This window comes from Bufo gargarizans, chromosome 3 (genome assembly GCF_014858855.1).
Source record: "Bufo gargarizans isolate SCDJY-AF-19 chromosome 3, ASM1485885v1, whole genome shotgun sequence".
Lineage (NCBI taxonomy): Eukaryota > Metazoa > Chordata > Amphibia > Anura > Bufonidae > Bufo > Bufo gargarizans.
This window is the reverse complement of record NC_058082.1, coordinates 328,530,095-328,543,159: the sequence shown is the minus strand read 5'-3', so window position 1 is coordinate 328,543,159 and position 13,065 is coordinate 328,530,095. Positions and strand designations below refer to the sequence as shown.

At 42.1% G+C, this 13,065-nt stretch overlaps 1 pseudogene; it reads right to left on the bottom strand.

Moving 5' to 3' along the window:
• Positions 1–9,169: 9,169 nt before the first annotated feature.
• On the bottom strand, positions 9,170–9,288 carry LOC122933478 (annotated as a pseudogene).
• Positions 9,289–13,065: the final 3,777 nt, after the last annotated feature.

The following is a 13,065-nucleotide window of genomic DNA, read 5'->3' as shown; positions in this document are numbered from 1 at the left end:
AGATCAGTGGATTCTATCTTCGAACCCTACGTTGGGCTGCCAACTGGATCTGGTCAAGATACCAGGTAGGTTGATGTACTGCTCCAAATTAGTAGATATTGTTTTTATGTGCACGGAGGAATTAAGCAAAGACACACACGCTGGGGTCAAAGCAAAATCTCTACTTTATTGTGAGTGTTCATACAGAATGTACCCCCCCGGTGGGAGTTGACTGGTTACTTTGAAATAATAGCATGCATTTAATGGGTTAATCTTACCCTCCTTTTTATTAGGCTGACTTAGGATATCAACTTCATAGCGCAGCTCCGCAACCCCCTCACTGTACCTAGGACCTTGAAATGCGCTCCTTCCCCCCTCCCATCTTCAAGAAAGTGGAAAAGCTGTGTGCGTCTGGTATATCCAGGAAGCAAGATTTTTCTACTGAGCGGTGTCTGAGCAGTGTAACGTAAGTGTATATAGAACAAGCAGGTATCCATACTGTTTCAATAGTCCATAACAGCACCTCTCAGACCGTGTTCACACACCGCAGGTAGTCTAGTGGTAGGAACCCATGCAAAACTGAGATACCTTAACGGTGATGCAAAAGGGCTCCGATGTGTTCCTGACAGGAATACATTGGCTAAAGTCTCAGTTCTTAATATCAGCTTGAGGGATTGGCCAGTGGTGTCAGTTGCATATCATTGTGGTGCACCTTTCGCAGTGATTTATGTATTTTTATATTTGCATCAACACATTATCCCATATTGTGTAGGACGCTTTTGTGGTGCATGTGGTCCCACATGCGGAGGAATTGCTCCCCCGGTTATGAACACGCCACAGTGTTTGGGGTTTTGGCATTTCCTCCCATTTAGGCCACTTTATTTCAAATATTTTTCTTGATATGCTTATAATGTGCCATTGCGCACTGCTGGTAGCATTCTGTTGCACCTGGTAGCCTGTGTCACATGGCCTGTTATATGTGGGGCTTACAGCCTTATGATCTCTCCAACTACCTGAGTGATTTCACTATGGAGGTATGTGGGAGCTTGGCTGTAAGTTGTATCTTAGCACCTCTCAGACAGTGTTCACACACCATAGGTAGTTTAGTGGTAGGAACTAGTGATGAGCGAGCACCAAAGTGTTCGGATGTTCGGGTAGTCTGTCCGAACACATAGGACAGGAGACATCAAGGCATCATAAGTGTATACAGTCCTGAAGAAGAGGGCAATCCAGCCCTCAAAAGGCGTTGACTACCCTGAAAATAAATATTAACTCCTTATCTGTCCGATGACTTGGGTCTGAATCCTTCCAAGCAAGCGCCGGAAAAAGAGGTAAAAATACGTTTTTTACCAGTTTTCCTTTTGACAATTGTTTATACAGTGTAAGTGCTGCCAAAAATTACAAGGAAGAAGCACTCTGATACAGCCTGTATATCACATAAAGGAGGGCCTCATTCACATGGTGCTACAATTGTTCAGGTACACTGCTCCACTCCTAAAGCCTATGCATTAAGTGAAAGGGTTGTCAAATATCACAAAGAACCAGCACTCCAATACATCCTTTCTTACACATAAAGGAGGGCATCATAAACACCCTTGAAAAATTATCCTTGATGGCCTGTTGGTGACCTTCCAAAACATTCGGAGCGAGTGCATGCTGGTGACCCTATAAAAAATTAGGGGCAAGTGCCTGCTGCGGAGCTGACCTTCTAAAACATTATATGTGAGGGCCTGCTGTTCAGCTGATGCTCTAAAACATTATATGTGAGGGCTTTCAGGTGAGCAGACCGCATAAAACATTACGGGTGAGGGCCTACAAGTGAGCAGACCATATAAATCATTAGAGGTGAGGGCCAACAGGTGAGCAGACCCTATAAAACATCAGAGGTGAGGGCCTGAAGGTGAGCGGACCCTATAAAACATTGTAGTGAGGGCCTACAGGTGAGCAGACCGTATAAAACACTAGAGGTGACGGCCTACCGTTGAGCAGACCATATAAAACATTGGAGGTGAGGGCCTGAAGGTGAGCGGACCCTATAAAACATTGTAGTGAGGACATATATACTGTATGGAAGAGGGGGAGGAGGATGAGAAAACAAGATTCAAACATTTACACTTTTTTTGCGGTTAAAAGGGTGCATCTGAATCTTGTGGATTGATTACATTATAAAGCATACATTTTAATTAAGTTTTTGTTCCTCATTAGCTCAGCTTTCCTCTGGTGGAATGGAGAAGTCAGGGGCAATCCAGGCCTTGTTCATTTTTATCTGAGTCAACCTGTCAGCATTGTCAGTGGACAAGAGGATACGCTTATCTGTTATAATGCCACCAGCAGCACTAAATACACGCTCAGACAATACGCTGGCGGCAGGGCAGGCCAGCACATCTAAGGCATAGAGCGCAAGTTCGTGCCACGTGTCCAGCTTGGACACCCAGTAGATGGAAGGCACCGAGGGATCATTGAGGACGCTGACACGGTCTGCTATGTATTCCTTCACCATCTTCCAAAACGTTTCCCTCCTTGGGACAGTAGGCCGCACTTCAGGGTGCGGTTGCTGGCGGGGTTTCATGAAAGTGTCCCATGCCTTGGAGAGTGTTGGAACTGGAGTGTGTTCCCGTTGTCTGCCTTCCTCGTTTGCCTATGGAAGTACGGACTCTGTCGCCAGATGAAAATGTTTGGAGCAATTTCTCAACAAGGACCTTCTGGTATTGCACCATTTTACTTGCCCTCTCCACCACAGGAATGAGAAATGAGAAGTTCTCTTTGCAGCGGGGGTCAAGAAGGGTGAAAACCCAGTAATCCGTGTTATCTAAAATGCGTATAACGTGAGGGTTGCGGGAAAGGCAGCCTAACATGAAGTCAGCCATATGTGCCAGAGTACCAACAGGCAAGACGTCTATGTCGAGGTCAGGATGAATCTCCATCTCCTCATCCTCCTTCTTATCCCCTTGTGCCCATCCACGTCGAACCATGGAATTAAAGTTCCGTCGGTAGTACCCTCTGTAGCAGAGGCAACTGTCTCAAGCTCCTCCTCCTCATGGTTCAATTTGCGCTGAGAAGGCACTATCTGTCCCTTCCTGAAGTCGCCTGTCCCTGATACTGCTGAATTTAACCCCTGGTTGAAAAAATATATAAAATGGTGCTGCACTGTTGTCAAACACACACTGTAGTCCTTAAGAAGACTGTTTGGTCTTTCAATAGTTTTTGAGGAGTTAAATCTGTGAATTTTCAGCAAAACGCTATCTGTCCCTGCCTACTGTCTTCTCTCCCTGACGCTGAATGATCCGAACGCGGGACATCGGCTCCTATATAAACTGGTATCACATGTTCCGGCCAGCCAATCAGTGTAAGGCTAATAGCTAACATGGCTATGGCATTACACTGAAGAGAATTACTTACCTGAACCCTTAAAAATTGGTAACCATAATCATTGCACTAGTAAGCTGGATAGTAAATGGGAAAGAGAACCCTACAACATCACAGCTATTCCTAATCCTGAGACTGATATCTACGAAATCACCAAAGAAAACAGAGCACCACAAATACAGGGAGTGCAGAATTATTAGGCAAATGAGTATTTTGACCACATCCTCCTCTTTATGCATGTTGTCTTACTCCAAGCTGTATAGGCTCGAAAACCTACTACCAATTAAGCATATTAGGTGATGTGCATCTCTGTAATGAGAAGGGGTGTGGTCTAATGACATCAACACCCTATATCAGGTGTGCATAATTATTAGGCAACTTCCTTTCCTTTGGCAAAATGGGTCAAAAGAAGGACTTGACAGGCTCAGAAAAGTCAAAAATAGTGAGATATCTTGCAGAGGGATGCAGCACTCTTAAAATTGCAAAGCTTCTGAAGCGTGATCATCGAACAATCAAGCGTTTCATTCAAAATAGTCAACAGGGTGGCAAGAAGCGTGTGGAAAAACCAAGGCGCAAAATAACTGCCCATGAACTGAGAAAAGTCAAGCGTGCAGCTGCCAAGATGCCACTTGCCACCAGTTTGGCCATATTTCAGAGCTGCAACATCACTGGAGTGCCCAAAAGCACAAGGTGCGCAATACTCAGAGACATGGCCAAGGTAAGAAAGGCTGAAAGACGACCACCACTGAACAAGACACACAAGCTGGAACGTCAAGACTGGGCCAAGAAATATCTCAAGACTGATTTTTCTAAGGTTTTATGGACTGATGAAATGAGAGTGAGTCTTGATGGGCCAGATGGATGGGCCCGTGGCTGGATTGGTAAAGGGCAGAGAGCTCCAGTCCGACTCAGACGCAAACAAGGTGGAGTACTGGTTTGGGCTGGTATCATCAAAGATGAGCTTGTGGGGCCTTTTCGGGTTGAGGATGGCGTCAAGCTCAACTCCCAGTCCTACTGCCAGTTTCTGGAAGACACCTTCTTCAAGCAGTGGTACAGGAAGAAGTCTGCATCCTTCAAGAAAAACATGATTTTCATGCAGGACAATGCTCCATCACACGCGTTCAAGTACTCCACAGCGTGGCTGGCAAGAAAGGGTATAAAAGAAGAAAATCTAATGACATGGCCTCCTTGTTCACCTGATCTGAACCCCATTGAGAACCTGTGGTCCATCATCAAATGTGAGATTTACAAGGAGGGAAAACAGTACACCTCTCTGAACAGTGTCTGGGAGGCTGTGGTTGCTGCTGCACGCAATGTTGATGGTGAACAGATCAAAACACTGACAGAATCCATGGCAGGCTTTTGAGTGTCCTTGCAAAGAAAGGTGGCTATATTGGTCACTGATTTGTTTTTGTTTTGTTTTTGAATGTCAGAAATGTATATTTGTGAATGTTGAGATGTTATATTGGTTTCACTGGTAAAAATAAATAATTGAAATGGGTATATATTTGTTTTTGTTAAGTTGCCTGATAATTATGCACAGTAATAGTCACCTGCACACACAGATATCCCCCTAAAATAGCTAAAACTAAAAACAAACTAAAAACTACTTCCAAAAATATTCAGCTTTGATATTAATGAGTTTTTTGGGTTCATTGAGAACATGGTTGTTGTTCAATAATAAAATGAATCCTCAAAAATACAACTTGCCTAATGATTCTGCACTCCCTGTAGTGCATCTCAATCGTCTCAAGTTGTGTTTGAAAGAAATTGTCCAAGAAGAAATTCCATCCACAGAGCAATTGTCTGAAAAGCCACCTGATCCAGAGGAACCAACACAGTCTATTGGAAAATTTATATTAGACTCAGATCCCCTTCAGTGGTTCCTTACACCCGACAAAACTAATACAGCCCCACTTCAGCCGGAAGAAGTACCTCGTGAAGGATCCTATGAATCTCAAGATGTACCAAGTTACCTTGAACCAAGGCCTATAGAGCCACAGTCACTTCCACTAAAGGTCGGCCGCCTGCCCGTTATAGGGAGTTCCAGCAGCTGCAGCCGAGGAGGAGACTTCCAGCCCTTCCAGTTCAATTGTGATTGCATTCTTACCTACAGAGCCATAGTAAGAGGCTCATTGTCTAAACTATTTGCCTTGCTCCAAGGACTCTCTAGAGACTCCTTTTCCCTTATTTTGCAACATACAAGTCATGTGCCCCGGAGATGGACTTTCATGTACTAAAGCTCTCTGTTATGTTCTACAACTTTTATGCTTCATGCCCAGGAAACTGACTCATGCCCTGTGAGCCTCTTGAGAAGGTTTTCTTTTTGTTTTACATTATGGACTATTCTGGTCTTTACTGTTTGCTGTGCCAGGTCAGCGCCCCCCAGTTCCCCAGTTCCAAGATTTTATATTGTGATTTTCCTGATATATATATAATAGTATAATTATATATGATAATTATATAATAGTATAATAGGGTAATAGAACTGTGTATATGCATGCATGCTCTTTTTATATTTTTCAAGTGATGCATCTTCATGGCAAGAGTGTGTTGAGGACGACTTACATTAAAGAAGGGGGGGATGCAGTGTCCTGAAACACACTGCTTAATGTTGTGATTGTGTTTCATGTAAACTGTGCTTGTAAATGTGTTCTCATAAAGTTGCATGGGGGGGGGGGGGGGGGGGTTCTAACAAGCCTCCCAAGGCTGACTCTGCCCCACAGACAGTTCAGAGGAGAAGGAGAAGAAGGTCAGTGTGTGTGATGTCTGACCTCAGCAGTCATTTTGGAGAGTTATTCAAACTCCATAGTTAGTTCTATGTACCAACCTATAGAAGGGAAAGATTACAGAGGAGCCAGGCAACTCACAGGGAGTAAGAATATTGGCAAAGGAAGATAACTGTTGTTTATCAGACTCTAGTCTCCTTTGCATTAGGTGGAGAGATTCTAAGCTACAAGCTGCCCACCATAACCCAGGACAGAAAGGCCATCTGTCAGAACATAGTATTCCTAGAGAGGATACAGAAGTATATGATTATACAGTACAGCAAAGATAGTCAATTCCTCCAGCCTGGAGAAACAAGGTAGAAAGATTGATTGTCATAGAACACTGGTCCTTATGCAACTTCTGGGAACTAATCTAAATCACTGTAAAATCTGCTTTGTTGTAAATGACTTTTGCATACATTGATGACCTTTGGATCAGCTTCAGTAAAGTACTGGGAGTTTGTTAAGAAACGTGGTCTTATTATTCTACATCATCTTCTAACATCTCCTAATTGCACCTTACGGTGCTTATGTCACGAACACAATAGGCCCAGCCACCAAAGCACCCTAAGCGTACCCAGTACCATCAAGGGCACCTCAATTTCCATCTGGCTGGTGTTCCCTAAAATAGAGAGTGCCCCAGAGGATTTAGTGCTGTCTTCCTGATCACTACACACCGACCCAGGGAGCTGCAAAACCGTGAGTACGACTACTGCCCCCATTAGCCCACCGTGCACTCATCACACTTCACCCCTAGGGTGTCCGGTACGCTGCATATACTTAATGGAATTCTCATTATCTGCTTTTATTATTGATATAAGGACAATGCACAGTACCACTTCTCTTGTCCTGTATGCAGCAATTAATGCTCAGTATCTGCTCTTAATCAGTATGTATGGACACTGCACAGTACCATTTCTATAATTCTACAGTGCTGCCCATAATTATTCATACCCCTGGCAAATTTTGACTTAAAGTTACTTTTATTCAACCAGCAAGTAATTTTTTGATGGGAAATGACATAGGTGTCTCCCAAAAGATCATAAGAAGATGTACAAGAGGCATTATTGTGTAAAAAAAAAAAACATTTCTCAGCTTTTATTTACATTTCAGCAAAAAGTGTCCAGTTTAAAATTATTCATACCCTTCTCAATAATCAATGGAAAAACCTTTATTGGCTATTACAGCAATCAAACGCTTCCTATAATTGCAGACCAGCTTTTTTCATGTCTCCACAGGTATTTTGCCCATTCATCTTTAGCAATGAGCTCCAAATCTTTCAGGTTGGAGGGTCTTCTTGCCGTTACCCTGATCTTTAGCTCCCTCCACAGATTCTCAATTGGATTCAAGTCTGGACTCTGGCTGGGCCACTCCAAAACATTGATGTTGTTGTCTGCTAACCATTTCTTTACCACTTTTGCTGTGTGTTTTGGGTCATTGTCATGCTGAAATGTCCACTGGTGCCCAAGGCCAAGTTTCTCTGCAGACTGCCTGATGTGGTCATTGAGAATCCTCATGTATTGCTCTTTTTCATGGTGCCGTTTACTGTGATTAGGTTCCTTGGTCCATTGGCTGAAAAACACCCCCAATGCATTAGGTTCCCACCACCATGTTTGACAGTGGGGATGGTGTTCCTTGGGTTGAAGGCTTCTCCTTTTTTATGCCAAATGAAGGAAACATCATTGTGACCAAACAATTCAATTTTTGTTTCATCTGACCATAACACAGAAGACCAGAAGTCTTCTTATTTGTCCAGATGAGCTTTTGCAAAGGCCAAGCAAGCTTTTGTGTGCCTTATCTGGAGAAGTGTAATATATCAGGCTGGTTTAAAATCTGTAAAAAAACACAGATGGGCGCACCATAGGGTAATTCTGTGGGTATATATTGATATACGGAGAGAGATGGTAAGGCTCACCTTATATGGTTGTGCAAGGATAGGCACAACACTATTGTAGGTATTATCAAACAAGCCTGGATGTCTGGATAGGGCGGTCTGCAGCCACGGGATCACAGAAGATCTTCAAACGGAGAAGCCTGGAGCCCCCAAGAAGATAATAGTATAAAGGAACAAAAACACGTCCCACGGCGCGAATTACCGTCAGCCAGTCACCAGGATCAAGAGGAAATCTTTTTATTGCAGCGATACAACGCGTTTCGGGGAATCACTCCCCTTCATCAGGTACACAGAGCTGCACAAAGTAACAGCACAAGGCTACACATATTTATACTTACAAACATACCGCCCTTAAAGGGTCACAGGGTCAGAAGGGAGGAGATTTGGGTGTTGCCTAAATGATCAGTGGCAAATATAATGTGCATATCTGCAAGCTCTCATAATGAGCCGCCGATGTGCACATTAGAAACACATTTGTATTATATAAAGCTAGAAAAGCACACTGAAAATAGTCAGTTTTGTAAGTGACCTCAAAACAATACGCCCATATGGGGGCCGACCCTATGAGGTGTGCAATAGCAAACGCATCACAGGTTTCTAATCAAATAAGGCGATTGTAAAGTTCTATCAAGACTCTAGGACCTGTGTCACATGACCGGATCCCAGTCACGTGAGAGCCGTTGCTCGGTCACAAGGTAACAAAAGTGGTGAGGGGGCCGTCCTCTCTAAAGAAGCTAGCTCACGTCACTCAACCTGGTATCACATGGCTCACATCACGTGAGTAAGATCCGATCATGTGAGAGCCGTTACCTAGTTACAGGGACACTTGAATGGTGAGAGAGCCGTCTGACTTGCATTTCTATAACCGCACATCGCATAGTCAGGTAGAAACTTATCAGAGTCGTTTTTATAAACCAGAGGGCGCTCTCACTGGAAATCTACTGTGATTCAACAGAAAAAGAACATTTAGAACATTCACAAAAATAGAGGAGGGGAGGAAAAAGAAAAGCATATATTGTGAAGATCACATACATATAATGTTGCCCTACAGATACAATAACTAGATTCCTGAAAAATAAACAATGTTATTAAACATAAATAGGAAGTGGCATGATACGACCTTAAAAAGATTTAAAAAATTGAAAATTGATATATATATAAAGGTCTACAGCACTCGCTCTTCCCAGGTGGTCTCCCATCCAAGTACTGGCCGAGCCCAACCCTGCTTTGCTTCTGAGATCGGACGAGATCAGGCGTACCCAGGGTGGCATGGCCAATAAATAAAGGAAGGGAAATATAAAAACTGATACTCCTTTTAAGAAAAGAATTAAATAATTTTAGCCACTTATTAGGTTTCTAAATGAGAAAGTCCTTCTACTAAAAGAATAATAATATTAAGAATTAAAAATATATAAAAAGAATTTTTATGTGATTGGGACGTCATCCAATCAAATCACATAATAAATTGACATTAGTCATGCAGGATTTGGGGGATACAGGTGGGTGCATGCGTGCAGTTGGTAAAAGTACACACGCATGCCACCACTATCCCAAAATACCTGATGATTGACAAACATCACCAATTGGTGGCGTGGTTGTCACCCTATTATTTTATCAGAAAGAAGAAGTTCAAGACAGCAGTAATGTAGTTAAGGGTCTGGATCTAATAGAGAAAAGACAAACATCTATTACTCATATTTTCCCTTTCCAATGATGACAGGGTGTATATATCATCAATTTATAGATTGATTTCAAATGCCTCATTAAGACCCTGGGGGCTCAGGCTATTAAGTTTATAGATCCAGAACATTTCACGTCTTTTGATTGTTTGTGTAATGTTCCGGGTGTCAGCATGAATTTTCTCTATAGGTATTACAAAAATACTTGAAAAAAGACCCTGATGTTTATCCGCAATATGTCTTGATACACTGTGCTGCATAAATTTCTTCTTAGTGTTTGAACGGTGTTTGTTCAACCTATTCCGTAACGTCTGTGTGGTGCGACCGACGTACTGTAATCCACATTGGCATTCCAGCACGTAGATCACATTATTTGACCCACAGTCCATTGGTTGCTTAATATTAAAAATTTCCCCAGTAGTATTACTACGAAAAGAGGTAGAGTTACGTATAGAAAGGCAACATAGACATTTAGATTGTCTACATTTAGTACTGCCCACTGGTCTAGATGGTATAAATGAACTAATGTTCGACCCAGTTGCTTTTTGATGGAATTTACGTAATTTAGTAGGTGCTAACAAATTTTTTAGGGTTTTAGCTCTCCTAAAAGTTAGGGGCGGGTGGCTTGGTAGGGATTTGCCTATGTATGGGTCTTTTTTAATAATATGCCAATATTTGGAAAGGATATTTCTCACGTCCTTATGATTACCACTATAAGTAGTAATAAAGTTGGTACCCCATTTAATATTTTGCTGTTTGTCCTTTGCCTGATCTTTCTGGTTGGCTAATAGGCAATTTTCTTGTGTAAGAGCCTTGGCTCGATTAAAAGCCGCCTCAATAACCCTATGAGGATAACCTTTTTTCTGAAATCTTCTCCGAATGATTTCACTCTGTGAGATGAAATCCCTAGTTAGCGAACAGTTCCTCCTTAATCTCTTAAATTGACTAAAAGGGATATTTGTCTTCCATTTTTTAAAATGGAGACTTGAATACTCAAGATAACTATTGCAATCGACCTTTTTAAAGAACGTACGTGTTATAATTTTGTCACCAACAGCATTCATTTCTAAGTCCAAGAATTCAATTCTTGAACGGTCATGTGTCCCGGATAAAGTGATGCCCCAATTAGAGGAATTCAAGTATTGAATAAAGCCCATAATGGAATCAGAATCTCCATCCCATATGAAAAACAAGTCGTCTATATAACGACGATATAATACAATATTATCCGACCACTGGGTGGACTTATAAATGTACTGATCTTCAAACACTCCCATGAAAAGGTTCGCAAAACTGGGCGCGAAACGCGTACCCATTGCAGTACCTTTGCACTGGAGGTATAGTTGTTCACCAAAAGAAAATGTATTATGTGTCAGGATAAATTGAATGGATTTCAATATAAACGACTTTTGATCAACAGGTACAGAAGAATCTTTACCAAGGAAAGAATCAACACATTTTATTCCCAATTCATGATTGATATTTGAATATAGGGCCGCAACATCAAGGGCTATCCACGAATATGTATCTTTCCATGTGATTCCTTGGAGTGTAGTTATTAAAGAAGTGGAATCTTTCAAATAGGAAGGTAACTGAATTACATATTTCTGTAGCAAGATGTCCACATAGTGGGACAAATTGCAAGTCAGAGAGGATATCCCAGATATGATGGGGCGGCCCGGAGGATTCTGGACATCCTTATGGATTTTGGGTAGATGGTAAAAAAGTGCCATTACTGAGTCTGTTTTCAAAATGTATTCTTGTTCTTTTTTACTCAGTATGTGTTTTGCAGAGTCAATCAGGGTCCTCAGTGCAATCTTATGTTCCCCAGACGGGTCTTTGTCTAGAGGAAGATAATAATCGGTATCCGACAGAATGTGGAGAGCTTCTTTAACGTAGTCATCTCTTGAGGTCACTTACAAAACTGACTATTTTCAGTGTGCTTTTCTAGCTTTATATAATACAAATGTGTTTCTAATGTGCACATCGGCGGCTCATTATGAGAGCTTGCAGATATGCACATTATATTTGCCACTGATCATTTAGGCAACACCCAAATCTCCTCCCTTCTGACCCTGTGACCCTTTAAGGGCGGTATGTTTGTAAGTATAAATATGTGTAGCCTTGTGCTGTTACTTTGTGCAGCTCTGTGTACCTGATGAAGGGGAGTGATTCCCCGAAACGCGTTGTATCGCTGCAATAAAAAGATTTCCTCTTGATCCTGGTGACTGGCTGACGGTAATTCGCGCCGTGGGACGTGTTTTTGTTCCTTTATCTGGAGAAGTGGAACCCAGCAGTGTGCAGTGTCCGTTGGATTGTCTGCCTTGAGACATTGCCACCAGCAGAGCCAGATTCACCAGGATGGCCTTGGTGGTGATCCTTGGATCTTCACCTCTCTAACTACCCTCCTGGCCAGCACAGGTGTCACTTTTGGCTTCCGACCACGTCCTCTGAGATTTTCCACAGTGCGGAGCATCTTGTATTTTTTGCTCAAATGTAAATAAAAGCTGAGAAATGTTTTTTTTTTTCCACAATAATGCCTCTTGTACATTGTCGTATTATCTTTTGGGAGACACCTATGTCATTTCCTGTCAAAAAATTTGTTGCTGGTTGAATGAAAGTAACTTTAAGTCAAAATTTGACTGGGGTATGAATAATTATGGGCAGCACTGTATATACTGGGTATAATTCTCAGTATCTGCTTTTATAGTATATGTATGGACACTGCACAGTACCACTTCACTTGTCCTGTACACTGGGTGTAATTCTCAGCGTCTGCTCTTATTCTGTATCCATGAACCCTGCACAATACCACTTCTCTTGTCCTGTACACTGGGTATAATTCTCAGTATCTGCTGTTATAGTATATGTATGGACACTGCACAGTAACACTTCTCTTGTTCTGTATACAGGATGTAATTCTCAGTATCTGCTCTTATTCTGTATATAACCCAATATATGCCACAACCAGGGATTCTTGTACTTCTCCATGAGTAATTGCCAACATAAGCCTATGGTAAACACCATAACATAAAACCTACAAATAACTACCAGACCACTTATAAATTATTGTCATTTTATCGCATGATTACAAATAGTTTACAAACATGGTTAAAAGACCATAAGTGCAGGGGAAAAGGCGACATCAACTGGAGGACAGACACAGAGGAGACTACGTTCACAGAACAGTCCATCTATGTACACATGATTGACAATAAAGTGCAAGTGCAAAAGCCATATTCATACACATTCAAAAGGACATTGAACGTTTACCCATACTGTGCTTCCTCCAGGATGGCGCCATCATATTGTCAATCATGTGTACATAGATGGCCTGTGTCTGGTCAGTTACCCTTGCAGGGTCTAGCAAGCAGACCAC